Source organism: Podarcis raffonei, chromosome 7 (assembly GCF_027172205.1).
Source record: "Podarcis raffonei isolate rPodRaf1 chromosome 7, rPodRaf1.pri, whole genome shotgun sequence".
Classification (NCBI taxonomy): domain Eukaryota; kingdom Metazoa; phylum Chordata; class Lepidosauria; order Squamata; family Lacertidae; genus Podarcis; species Podarcis raffonei.
This window is the reverse complement of record NC_070608.1, coordinates 75,533,359-75,547,928: the sequence shown is the minus strand read 5'-3', so window position 1 is coordinate 75,547,928 and position 14,570 is coordinate 75,533,359.

Here is a 14,570-nt window from a genome sequence, read left to right as displayed (position 1 = left end):
GCGCGCTGAGCTCAGCGCGCGCAGGCTTCCGCATGCTGGCAACTCTCTGCAAGCAGGGACCGCTCCCGCTGTTTGCGGAGAGGTCCGCGAAGCCTGGGCGCGCTGATCTCAGCGCGCGCAGGCTTCGGCATGCAGGCAAGTCTCCGCAAGCAGCGGGACCGCTCCCGCTGCTTGCGGAGAGATCCGCGAAGCCTGGGCGCACTGAGCTCAGCGCGCGCAGGCTTCGGCATGCAGGCAAGTCTCCGCAAGCAGCGGGACCGCTCCCGCTGCTTGCGGAGAGATCCGCGAAGCCTGGGCGCGCTGAGCTCAGCGCGCGCAGGCTTCCGCATGCTGGCAACTCTCCGCAAGCAGCGGGACCGCTCCCGCTGTTTGCGGAGAGGTCCGCGAAGCCTGGGCGTGCTGAGCTCAGCGCGCGCAGGCTTCGGCATGCTGGCAACTCTCCGCAAGCAGCGGGAGCCCAGCGCTGGGCTCCCGCTGCTTGCAGAGAGGTGTGCGAAGCCTGGAGAGCGTGGAGGGTCTGTGCGCACCGACCCCTCTCACTCTCCAGGCTTCAGCGAAAGCCTGCATTCGCACCATAGGACGCACACACATTTCCCCTTCATTTTTGGAGGGGGAAAAGTGCGTCCTATGGTGCGAAAAATACGGTAATAAATAAAGTTCCTGGTCTGTCCCAATGGAGTGGCCCTGCATCCGTTCCCCTCATGTGAGTGGTAGCCTGATGCAATCTGTGATCCTATGTGGCAGTGGATAGAATAAGAGATCTGGCTTCTCAGAAGTTCTGCTTAGAGCTCTGCTTCTATTACAGTGGGACCTTGGTTCTCAAACAATCCATTCTGGAAGTCCGTTCCAAAACCAAAGTGTTCCAAAACCGAGGCACACTTTCCCATAGAAAGTAATGCAAAATGAAGTAATCCATTCAAGAATTTTAAAGACAACCCCTATAACAGCAATGTAACATGAATTTTACTATCTAATGAGACCATTGATCCATAAAACAAAAGCAATAAACAATGTACTGCAGTCACACAATCAATTAATCAGTAGCTGAACTGGGTTCCACACAAGTCACAAAAACAAAACAAAAAGAGCCGCAAAAACAAAAACGCAAAATAAATAGCAAAAACAGACAGACCTCAGCATAACACTCAAAACGAAAGTGTGGCACTCAAACAGTGTGCAACACATAAGAAAGAGCACATTCAGCTTCTGAAAAAAGTTCGCAAACCAGAACGCTTACCCCCAGGTTTGCAGTGTTTGGGTTCCAAGTTGTTTGAGTACCAAGGCGTTTGAGAACCAAGGTTCCACAGTATCTTCCTCCTCCTGCTACTGCATGATGTAAAGGCTACTGCAAGGTGACTATTATGTGCAGAGAGAGCTTTGTTTTGTTTTTCAGTGGATGAGTATTCAAACACGGAACTTTCAACCTGCAAGACAAGGAAAATCCATATCACTTGATTCTGTCAAAGTTTTAAACAACTCTAAGTTTAAGGCAAGGTCCGTATAGTAAAAGCTATGGTTTTCCCAGTAGTGATGTATGGAAGTGAGAGCTTGACCATAAAGAAGGCTGATCGCCGAAGAATTGACGCTTTTGAATTATGGTGCTGGAGGAGACTCCTGAGAGTCCCATGGACCACAAGAAGATCAAACCTATCCATTCTTAAGGAAATCAGCCCTGAGTGCTCACTGGAAGGACAGATCGTGAAGCTGAGGCTCCAATACTTTGGTCACCTCATGAGAAGAGTCCCTGGAAAAGACCCTGATGCTGGGAAAGATGGAGGGCACAAGGAGAAGGGGACGACAGAGAACGAGATGGTTGGACAGTGTTCTCGAAGCTACCAGCATGAGTTTGACCAAACTGCGGGAGGCAGTGGAAGACAGGAGTGCCTGGCGTGCTCTGGTCCATGGGGTCACGAAGAGTCAGACACGACTAAACAACAACAACAACAAGAAGAAGAAGTTTAAGGCATTTAAGAAGAATTTGGAGTAAGCACACATTTTCCATCCCTGGCTGGAAGAGCAAGGTTTGCCTGGTTTTGACTCTGGCAAATTAAACTGGGCTGTGTGTGAATATTCATATCAGCACTATATTCAGGTAATCCCAGAGTAGGCATATGCAGGAATTCTAAACGAAACTGCATGGAAATGATAGTTTCTTCTTTAGCTGGGTAATGTTGGAGGTGTGTGGTTTATTAGCAACATTTCTGAGCAAATCCTTCGCTAGTGGAATTTCCCCTGAAACACAGCAGAAGGGTATTACCCTGGATGTTCAATCTCGTGGTTGCAATCTTTCTCCATAATGACTTCCTCTCAGTACTGTAAATTGAGTTTGTGAAGCTATCTATTAGCAGGGCATGTGACAGACTGAGGTGCTTAGACTTCTGTGGAAAACATTACTTATGAATTTTATTAACATGCCTACTCTCCTTCAATCCCTGTATTTCTTTCAAAGTATCCCCTTAAGGTTCTCAGCACCTTTTCTCTGAATTACACCTATATTTCTCATTTTCTCTGGCAGCATTAAATTCTGAGGCAAACACACACACCCCTCATCTTCTGCTCCCATTGTCCAGAGGCTTTCCACCAAGCCTACCATTTAAATTAATTTCCTTCAAAACAATGACAAGTTCACCCTGATAATGAAGTCAAGCAGTCTGTCAGATTCAACAAAGCCAAGTGCCACTTCAAACCCCACCATTCATTAAGGTGCCAGGGAACTCTGCCATCAGCAACTGTATTCTTAATCTCTTCCCTCCCAAAATTGCCGAATTCAAAGGACCAATGCAGATGTTGCCCACAAACATTTGTAATAAACTCTCAGATTTTTCTCCAGCACCTTCCTTCTGAAGGTGATTTACAAGGGGTCTGCTTACTTACTTACTAAATTTCCACCCCACTCTTCTTCCCAAAGGAGCCCAGGACAGCAAATTCTAAAAACAATTAAAACCTCTTAAAAAATTAAAGTACAGATGCAGACTGGGAAAGAGCTCTCCTTTAAAGGCTTGTTGGAAGAAGAAGGCCTTCAGTGGGAGTCAAAAAGACAACAGACACAGCATCTGTTTAATATAGGGTTGCCATATTGTGGCAATCACACCGGGTCCCCAGACATTTCACCATCTATTGATCCCTGTGCCACCACTTTATTTCTTGCTGCCCCCACCCAGGCCCTACCTGGTACAATACTGAGTCCAGTCAGGGTTAAATTGGAACATAAACTTCTGTTTATTTATTGCAGTTTAACAAGCGTGTGGTTTCATTGGTCAATTACAGTCATGGGGTACCTATCCAGACCTATAACTTCCGCTACCTGCTCTCACTCACTAAACCACCTCTCAGATATTTACTTGTCTTCCTAGTTCCTAACTGTTCCTGACTCAGCTTATTTTGCTACACTAACTCAACCTACCCACAGACTCTATCCCAATTCACTCCCACTCCAACCAACCAACCAACCAACCAACTCCCAACAAACTCCCTTTCACCCCTCCCAGAGCTGGTTTGATAGTCCCTCTGACTCCACCCCCCTGGGTTCTGATTGGGTAACTTGTTTAACTATTTCACCTCCAGCACTCTCATATGTTAACGTCACACATATTTCCAGAGGTAAAAATCCAGACAAACAAAGTTGTTGAGCCCCAAAAGTAAAGCTTTTCATCAATCTAATGTGTCTGGACAATATTTTTATTCCAAAAGGAACCAGTTTTTATTAATCCAGTTGCTTCATGCTGCACAATATTAATATCTGCAATGAAAGGTTGGTGAGCTCCATGGGGTAACATTCTGAAATGGCATTCTGAAAGTCCTTCAATATCGCTGACTGCATCACAAAGCAGGAAGTGGATATCATCAAGCCTGAAACCTTGCTGGTTCAACCTGTGGAAGGAACATACTCACAATTTCAGGGGATTTCCAGGAATTGCCACTGAGATGGAGAATATCGTGAAGATGGTAAGGAAGTTGGTGGCGATAGACCTGGATGAGGGGAAACAGGCCTTGAGTCTGGAAGAGCTGGAGGAACTGGTGAGATCGAGTTCCAGCTCTGAAAGCGGAGAAGAGGAGGAGGAGGAGCAGGATGACCAACCCACCTGGACCTTGAGCTTTTCTGAACTCTTTGATGCACTTAAAGACACATGTGAATTATATCATTGCACAGTATGAACCCACCATGGAACGTAGCCTGACGAACAAGTGTGTGGTTGCAGACAGTGTGTGGCCATACAAGGTGTCTGACCAGCTGAAGAGGCAATCACTCCAGCTGCACACCACTGTGTTCCTCTGCAAGATACCATCAGCAGAAAGTGAACCTGACTCACAGCCAAAAACTCTTGTACTGATCTACCCCCCCCTTGTCATTGTTTAAACATAGTCCTCCAGTGATGAGGAAGATTGAGAACTACTATTGCTACCATACCATACCCATCTGGCAAGTGCTGCTGTTTTTTTTAAAAAAGGGTCTTTCAGGAGTTTTCAGAGGTTTAGAGAGTATTTACAGACTTTTTAGATGGTTATCCCAATACATGCAATTTCATTTGCACACACAGTACCTGGGAATGTAACCGTTATGTTTCCAAGGGGTTGCTCGAGAGCAAGCAGGCAAATATCTCCCTGCTTGGCTGTGAAGCCTTGTTTTTGCGGCCAAAATAAACCTTATCTGTCCGGAGCCCCACTCTCCCGTGGCTGGCTCAATCGGTGGCAGAATCCGTGAGTGGGCGGTTCCTAAACTTTCCCCAGCAAAGCAGCTTCTTGATGCCCAGTCTGCGCCTCCCCTCTCTGTGGATACTTTCTGCGCAAGGAGAGCGTGGGTAGCGGAGGACCCCTCTCCTCCCCGCTTTTCCCAGGCAAGGAGTCCTGTCACCGCCTCGCCTCTTCTGACTCCTACAGCTCCTGTCCACTGGAAGTGTGTTTACTCTCCTCCATTGAAGAGGAGCTGCTTCCCCCGATCCCTGAAGGCTCTCTATAATGCATTCGGCTTTTGCTCTCTCCCTCCTGAGCTGATGGCAGTTCCCTGACAGTAACCTTGGCCGATTGCAGTGGTTACATTTAGTTATTTAGCTTTCCTTTCATTTATTTGTACAGCTGACTAAAGGATGCACTATACCAGGTTTTCATCACTGACTTTAACAAGTTTTTAGTCCAGAAATTTCTTTGCCTTTCCATTGGGAATAGTAGGAGTAATAATAATCAGCAATTGTTAATATTCACCGGAGCAGCCAAAACCACCACACAAATGATTTTCCTCCTCCTCCCCTTTTGCAAGATGGTCCCAAATTGCCACACTCATTGATTCCTGTTAACTTAAAATACATAACTGAGTGGCAAGGGTGGGGTGTGTGAAGGCTTTTTCCAGGAGGGAAAAAACACCATCTCTAGCGCTTACTGCAGCTGTGCTGTTCATACATTTTACAACAAGCAATTGTTTGAGAAGTTTTGTTTGCATATTAGAAAGGCCCTGATTTTTCCTAAAGCTATTACATTTCCAAATGGAGCTCCAGAAACCTCCATCTCCCCACGCCCATCTTTCAAGCTTTGCTTTCAAATACCTCAAGTGCAAGCTTGATGGTCCATTGTGGCTTGTGCTCACGGCTGAAATGTAAATATATGAGGCATTCTGGGTGAAAGGGCGCTGCTGGATTTAATGTAGAAAGGAATGCAAAGTGATAAATTTCCAAACCAGTTCCCCAGCCATGAAATATCTCTCCCCCCCCCCTTCTTAAAAAAACAATGACTTTTATTTTCGGAGATCTAGAACATAGTAAGCCCAAGGCACACATTTTTAATTTATGAGATTCATTCTGGCAGATATATAATCAAACCTTTCCCTCCTAGTACCCACTGATCTCCAGGTGTTTACCTTCTTTCAAACTGCAAGGACACTGGAGAATGTTGTGCACTCCTGCCTGGGGCTGAGATGCAGCTAAGTGACTGTTACAGCCTCTGGAGAAAAGCCCCCACATGTAGTGTTAACTGTTGGGTTACATAATTTAATTGTGCCAGACCTCCCTGCCTAATTGCTCCCTGCAGCTTTCCCTTGCTTCTCCAAACCTAGGAGATATTGATCTACACCATTCTCACTTGAGACAATTGAGAAAGTATTATGCAGGTGAGGAGCTCGTGATCTCTTAATATTCTGAAAGATCAGGAGGGAAAGAGGCTGTGGGAAAAATAAGAAGCCAAATAAAATGTCAAATGGTGTTTCACACTATACTTTTAACGACAAAATATTGTTTAGTTCTCTTTGGCTACTTCTGCAGGTAGAAGACCATTATGTGGGCCAAGTAAGCTACATGACTAATCCACAGACATGTAGATAGAAAAAATATAGGCACTGTGAGTTTATCAAGTAATAGCATAAGCACTGAAATATACTCAGAGTCGCAAAGTGATTTCATACTCTTTATTCAGCTCATAGTGGTGAGGAGGAATGAATGAAAATCCCCTCAAGGTATCTGCTTTATATACATTATTTACACAATGGGCTGCACATGATTGGCTAATTCCGGAATTCTACTGTAAGCCAATCAGGTTGTGGATTCACTTCTATCTGGAGCATGATTGGGTGGTTCCTGCCAACCATTCATACTGCTGCATTGTTCTAGGACCAATCAGACTGCTGCATTCTGAATCCTATTGTTCTAGGACCAATCAGACTGCTGCCTTTTGGATCCTATTTTTCTAGGACCAATCAGACTGCTGCAGTTTGGATCCTATTCAACTCAGTACATAACAAGCACAAAGTGATCTGGGCAATGAGGATTCATTATGGAGGGCCAAGAGGGTGACTGACACCTGGCTGCCCCCTTAAACAGGCTGGGGGGTGGGCTGTTTGCAGCCCCAAAGCCCCATCTGATTTCTTGACTGATTGCAGAAATAGAACCATATTAGCAATAGCAACTTCCATTTGACACAATACATACAACCCATATTTGGTGTGACATGAGTAAAAGAAAACATGCCACTTAAATTAACCATAGGGTGCCATTTTGCTTTTTGCTTTTGTCTGGTAACACCACTATGCCAAAGATGTGTGTTGGCCACTATCAAAACTGGCAACCTGCATAATCTAATGAAGAAACTGGCACAGGGCTGCCAACTTAACTTGAATAAAATATTGGGAGGGTGCAAGTAAGCCCTGTCCCTGCATAATTGATCGCATGCCGTGGTGCACACACACCATTTGAATGACAATGGTCAACAACCAGGGGCGGCCCCCTCAAATCTTTTATTGGGGGGATGAAGACCCCTCAGCCCCTAGGAGTTGGCTCCTATGAACTGACACCACACCTGTATCACTGATCACAGAGTATGCTTTTTTCTACATTTGTTGATTGACTATGGCTTGTAGCCAATGCTGCAGCCAGAATTCTGTGTGTGCAACAGAATTTCCTCTCCTGTCCACTCCAGCCCCCTAAGCACCCTCAAAAACAGTTAAGGAGGTTTGGGGACCCATCCCCGTACTGTAGAACTGAGGGGTGCACAGGGAGAGTTGCGAAAATGGAAGTCCTGTCGCATGAGCGTTGGATACAACCCATGCATTCATGATTTTTATTTTTTTTAAAAAAAGGGATACCTAGACATTAATGTCCTCCATTTCCCCTACATTGGCTGCTTACAATTTTACAGAATGGCAGACTTCAATGCACTGTATTAAACAGCATTGATTTCAGCTGGCGGTGGGGGGGGGCGAACCTGGATGCATTTTTCTTCACCCTCTGATATACGATACTTAAAAAGCTTGACATTAATTGGATCATGCTCTTTGCATACAGCAGGCTCCCTTTTTCAGTACATTGAAGGAAGGGCACTTCAGGTTGCCAATTTGTTGAAACAAAAACACCACTGGACTCTTGTGTTTTTCAGCAGCTTGACATTTAGAAATTAGCAGGTGATAGGCTTTCCTTGGCATGGAGATAAACATTGTCACCTGCTGCTCACTGCAGCAGATCAAGCAGATGTGAAAGGCAAAGCGGCAAGAGCTGCAGTTCAAAAGTTGTCAGCCCTAAGGGCATAATGTCCTTTAAGTTGGATGAAATAAAACAAAACTCCATTGAGGCCTCTTGCTATGTTGCCTTTGTGGTATCTGCAGTTGGATGATACGCCGCTTGAAAAAGGTAAGAACACAGCACCCAAAGGGGCAACACTGCTAAGGGGAGGAGCTATAGCACAAGGGTCAGCGACCTTTTTCATCAGTGGGCCGGTCCACTGTCCCTCAGACCATGTGGTGGGCCAGGCTATATTTTGCAAAAAAGAACGAACGAATTCCTATGCCCCACAAATAACCCAGAGATGCATTTTAAATAAAAGCGCGCATTCTACTCATGTAAAAATGCCAGGCAGGCCCCACAAATAACCCAGAGATGCATTTTAAATAAAAGCGCGCATTCTACTCATGTAAAAACGCCAGGCTGGCCCCACAAATAACCCAGAGATGCATTTTAAATAAAAGGAACCTTCTCATGTAAAAACACACTGATTCCCGGACCGTCCGCGGGCCGGATCAAGAAGGCAATTGGACCGGATCTGGCCCCCGGGCCTTAGGTTGCCTACCCCTGCTATAGCATGTGGCCCTCCAAAGGAGTCTCGAGCTTTTCACATTAATAAGAGAGCTAGGTAAAGGTAAAGGGACCCCTGACCATTAGGTCCAGTTGTGGCCAACTCTGGGGCTGTGGCGCTCATCTCGCTTTATTGGCTGAGGGAGCCGACATACAACTTCCGGGTCATGTGGCCAGCATGACTAAGCCGCTTCTGGCCAACCAGAGCAGTGCACCGAAACACCGTTTACCTTCCCACTGGAGCGGTACCTATTTATCTACTTGCACTTTGATGTGCTTTCGAACTGCTAGGTTGGCAGGAGGAGGGACCGAGCAACGGGAGCTCACTCCGTCGCAGGGATTCGAACCGCCGACCTTCTGATCGGCAAGCCCTAGGCTCTGTGGTTTAACCCACAGTGCCACCCGCGTCCCTAATAAGAGAGCTAGCTCCCTTTAAGAAAGGGCTTGGAGAAATGCACAGAGGGATATTGCTAATGCAGGTGGCCACAAAAAGAGATGGAACACCATTTGATTGTTTCCATATTGTAGAATGCTGTTCTTCTTTGCAGGCGGCGCTGTGGTCTAAACCACTGAGCCTCTTGGGCTTGCTGATCAGAAGGTCGGCAGTTCGAATCCCTGCAATGCAGTGAGCTCCCATTGCTCTGTCCCAGCTCCTGCCCACCCAGCAGTTCGAAAGCACGCCAGTGCAAATAGATCAATAGGTACCGCTGCGATGGGAAGGTAAATGGCGTAAATGGCTTCTGTGTAGGTACCTTGAGTAGTGTTGCTGATCTTCAATTCCACAGCCAAATGCAGATATGGAAAATAGACATAGGCAATTACCTGAAACTGTAAACAAGCCAATAAAAAGTTTTCACATGAAGAGATATATTTGAGTGTGATTGATAGTCCTGGTCAGGTTTTATTCTGTCATAACTGATGTGCCAAATTGTTGCAAATGATACACTTTGAACTGCCTGCTTAGCTTTCCTTCCCAACCCCTTGAATTCCTACAGAAAATCTCTGACAGAAATGATTTTTCAGCTTTTTCGGATCAATCTCACAAATGAGCCCCCCTGCGTTTATGGTACATTGCCGTTACTCAGACATTTCCCCACGGTATATTTTAAATATCCCTGTTATCACTAAATTGAGACTAACTTCCAATCACAATTTGAATTATTTCTAAAACCATGGAGACGTTGCCTCCTTTAGCATTTTTATTAGGCAGAAACATTACGCAAAACACTGCTGGGAAGGAATGCCAGGACATAATACACACCTCAAGGCATTATGAATAAGAGACAAAGTTTTATTCGTAACAATTCTTTTTGCCCACTGTGAAACTTTGCATCATTGTTTAATACTTCTGACTCTTGTTTTAGCTCACTTTATTCCTGAATGATGGGACCTGACTTTCTGGGCTGCCTTCATTGTTCATTTAAGTGACATATTGCACTGAGTTTTAACTTATACTCTCCATCAATAGTCCTCTTCAGAATGAATAGTCCTCTTCAGAAACCTCAGTCAGGCAGATTCTATTGTGAGGTCGTCCATGGTCTTCATACCCCCTTCATCCTTCCTCCCAGATATTTACTTTAAACCAGGCATGGCCAAACTTGGATCTCCAGATGTTTTGTGACTACAATTCCCATCATCCCCGACCACTGGTCCTGTTAGCTAGGGATGATGAGAGTTGTCCCAAAACATCTGGAGGGCTGAGTTTCGCCATGCCTGCTTTAATGCTTCTAAAATGGGGTCTTTCGCCATCCACAGCCTGAGTGGCTAGTGTGCAGGACCCTTTGCCACTGCTTGCTATGAATGCACATAGAGTGATATCCCTGAAGTGATGGGTGTTGACAACATTCTGTTGCCCTAAGCAGGAATGGTATGCAGATGACATGCCTTCTGCCATGTAAACATGGGGACCTGGACTGGTTCTGTGACACCATTCATTCAGGGATCATCATATTCTGGGCTGCAGGAGTCTAAACTCCCAGCAAAAAAAAAAATGGAGATGAGACGAATTCTGGAGGTATGAACCTCTGGAAGGGTACAAGAATAAATTGTGGTATCTAGTCATCTCATTTTAATTATAGAAACAAAGACCTTTTTCCATTCTTTTATGCTTCCACCCATTTCCTACTTATTTTATTAATTCTTTATTCTAATTGAGAAGTGTAAACTGTTTAATTGTTGTTTGCTGATGTTTAATTTTACTGTTTACTATTAGATTTTAATGGTTTATTGAATGTTGCTTTATTTGATATAAGTTGTTTATTTTAAAGTTATTGTGATTTTTTTATATTGGATCAGATTGTTGCTATTAATGTTTGATGTTTATTGTTTTTTTATATGTATTGGAAGCTGCCCAGAGCAGCTGGGGCAACCCAGCCAGATGCACAGGGTATGAATAAATTATTATTATTAGCATTAGCATTATTCCCTTTGCAACAGGCCTGTGCAATTTTCCATGAAGACCAAACGAAGTCCACTTGCCAGATATGATGCAGCATGCTAGAGGCTCAATAAACCTATTTGTGCTGTATGGTGGGAATCAACCAAACAGGAGGATTGATCAAGCATAAACCCACAATATGAGATTGCTGGGCTGAATTCAATCTGGTGGGTGACAAATTGTGCAGGCCTGCTTTCACAATCAGAGCTGTTGCAGAACTGCTGCTGGTGTAAAGAGCATTTTGTTTCCAGAATTCTTGACATCCTCAAATGTTGTTTCCATGGTCGATTTCTCCACCCCACCGTATAACGGAACCTTGTGACTTTTAAAAAATAAATTGGGGATCAAAAGGTTTAACGGAACCTTATCTCAGCCTCAACATGGCATATAAAAACTAGAACAGGACCACTGGGAAAATAAGCTAAGATTCAGCATGTGTCACAAAATGCTTCAGGTCAGCAGCTCAATAACTATCCCCAAAAAGTGTGCAAGGAAGAGATTTGTTTATAAATGTCTGGAAATGGGAGATATAACGGAACTGAAATTGGACAGCCTCCCTGGTTGTTGTTGGTTTTTTTTTAATCTTCACACACAAAAAAGGGTTTCTATTTTGCTTATGGAGGAAAAAAGAGAGCAAGTGCCATTTAAAAAAGAAACACCCCACCATTTGATACAATTTAGAATTGAAGATGGAACTTTTCCACTAAACCTGGAACAAAGTTAGGGACTAATGTGTTTCCCTTTAGAGCTTAAAAGGCATTCAGTACCGTAAGCTTTTGAACTGAACACTGCAACAATATATTTTTGCACTGCTGACTTTTGCACTTCTAAACAGATGCCCTAATAGATAATAAACATCATTGCATTTTCAGGTATGTGTTCTCCTGAACCCAGGCATTGGCATATATCTTCATGGTAAGACAAATTTGCCTTTATGGCTGTGGCCAATTGAATGCAAGGTTAAGGACAAGCAATGTTAGAAATCTCAACTAAAATTTCCACCATATTTTGCCCAAAGCCTATTTTTTAAAAAAATATAAATAAATAAATAGTTATGCTTTTCAATTTTATACAATTCAGTAATTTTACAATCATTTTAACATTTTGCAACTCGACTTCCTTCCCCCTCCTTCTGCGGTTCCTTAAATTTATTTTTTATATTTTCTGCATATTCCAAATTAACTTAGCTTAATCATTGATTCATCTACGTTAAATGTATACTCTTACAAGTGTATACTCTTTTTCCAATAATCCTGCCAATATTCTTATCTGTTTACAGTTTGTTTGTAAATATTTGACAAATCATTTCCATTCTTTTCTAAAAAGTTTGTTATCTTGATTTCTTATTCGTCCAGTAAGTTTCACCATTTCTGCATATTCCATAAATTTTTGTATCCATTTTTCCTTTGCTGGGACTTCTGCTTCTTTCCATTTTGGGGCCAGTAACATTCTTGCCGCTGTAGTCACATACATGAATAAGTATCTATACTGTTTAGGTACTTCTGTCCCTATAATTCCCAAAAGAAAAGCTTCTGGTGTTTTTTTTAACAAACGTTATTTTAAACATCCTTTTCATTTCATTATATATAATTTCATTTCCTTATATATTCATTATATATCCCAGTAAGTCTTAAGCTTACTACAAGACCACCACATATGATAAAAAGAACCTTCTTTCTCTTTACATTTCCAACACTTATTTAATTTAGATGTATACATTTTTGGCAATTTACTATATGGAGTTCTGAAGGAGGCAAAAAGAATTTTGATAAAGTCTTGCCAACTCTCTCAAAGGAAAGAAGGAGAGAGGGATGTCACACAAAAAGACAGTATGTGGAATGCTGTCTGGAGAAATATTTCAACCCTTTTGGAGTTCTTAAAAATATTACTCTTGACGAATGAACTTTGGCTTTGCTATTAGGATTTCTCAGTGACAAATTGTGCTGATGTGAGATTTCTTTTAAGTGGTGGCGAGATTTCCTTTAGTTTAATGGCCGTAATAAAACTTGGAACTTTAAAAGCAGTTTTCTTTAGGGAGCCTGTACTGGCCAATGCAGCCAATGACAAGAACCAGGCAAAGGCACACCTTCAAAGGTTCTAAACGTGCAGTGCTGAGGAATGGTTCCCTGATCATAAATCCTGAATTGTCCACCCCAAGCCCTGCCTTATTTCTTCCCCCAAACATCAAGTGGAGGGGGGGTGGCTTAGAGAAACCAAGAGGGGTGAGGTTTAAGTGCACAATGTATTCCAAGCCCCAGCAGCCTTTAAATTTTACAGTGGGCTCCCGATTTAAGTGGTACCAATGGAAGGGGTGGCAGGGTAAATTAAACCCACACTAGAAGAGTAATAATAAACGGCAGGCACAAACACATGCTGCAAGCACACACACACACGCACGACTTAAAATTGGAGAGGAGCCCTGGGGATCATCTAGTCCAACCCCAGCAATGCAGAAATATTTAACTGTCCCATACAGGCTCTCAAGGACAATGGAGGGGGGAAACACATAAGCACCCTGGCCAACAAATTAAATGTAAGGCAAACCCTCTCAGTCACCCAGACCAGCCATGCAGGTGGACAGGCAAGGGCAATAGAGGGGAAAACATACAAGCATCCTGGCCAAAAATTAAAAGCACCAGGAGTGGGGGGAAATAGAAGGTTAAATGTAGGTTTTTACACGGAAAAGAGGACACAGCAAGGCCAACCTGGATGCCTGGGTTTTTAAAAGCAGTAAAGCAATGAGCGCACGCAAGCCTCTTAAAGTTAAAAGGCATGCAAGGAACCAGACCCCTCCCCCGACTCCAAACCTCATGGCTCTTCTCTGTGATGACTCTCCTAGCTGATGACTTGCGATGGGACGCTGATGAAGAAAGAGGCCAGGGAGAGGCTGGCACTGCAGCAAAAGGCTGCTGAACACGCCCCCTCCACGGCACCTGGTTGGGTGGCCATCGGGGGGGCGTGAGTGCCAGCCAGGTGAGCTGGAGGCAGGGGGCAACGCCCCCTGCTGGGCGGTGCTCGGGCTCCCGCCCACAACCACTCCCCTCTCTTTCAGGGAGGAGAGTCTTTATTTTAAACATCCTTTTCATTTCATTATATATAATTTCATTTCCTTATATATTCATTATATATCCCAGTAAGTCTTAAGCTTACTACAAGACCACCACATATGATAAAAAGAACCTTCTTTCTCTTTACATTTCCAACACTTATTTAATTTAGATGTATACATTTTTGGCAATTTACTATATGGAGTTCTGAAGGAGGCAAAAAGAATTTTGATAAAGTCTTGCCAACTCTCTCAAAGGAAAGAAGGAGAGAGGGATGTCACACAAAAAGACAGTATGTGGAATGCTGTCTGGAGAAATATTTCAACCCTTTTGGAGTTCTTAAAAATATTACTCTTGACGAATGAACTTTGGCTTTGCTATTAGGATTTCTCAGTGACAAATTGTGCTGATGTGAGATTTCTTTTAAGTGGTGGCGAGATTTCCTTTAGTTTAATGTAAGAAGACAAACAGTTCTGAGCCCTCACTCAAATAAGTAGTTTCAGATATCATCACACCTTGACCTCACAGCCTATGGACCAC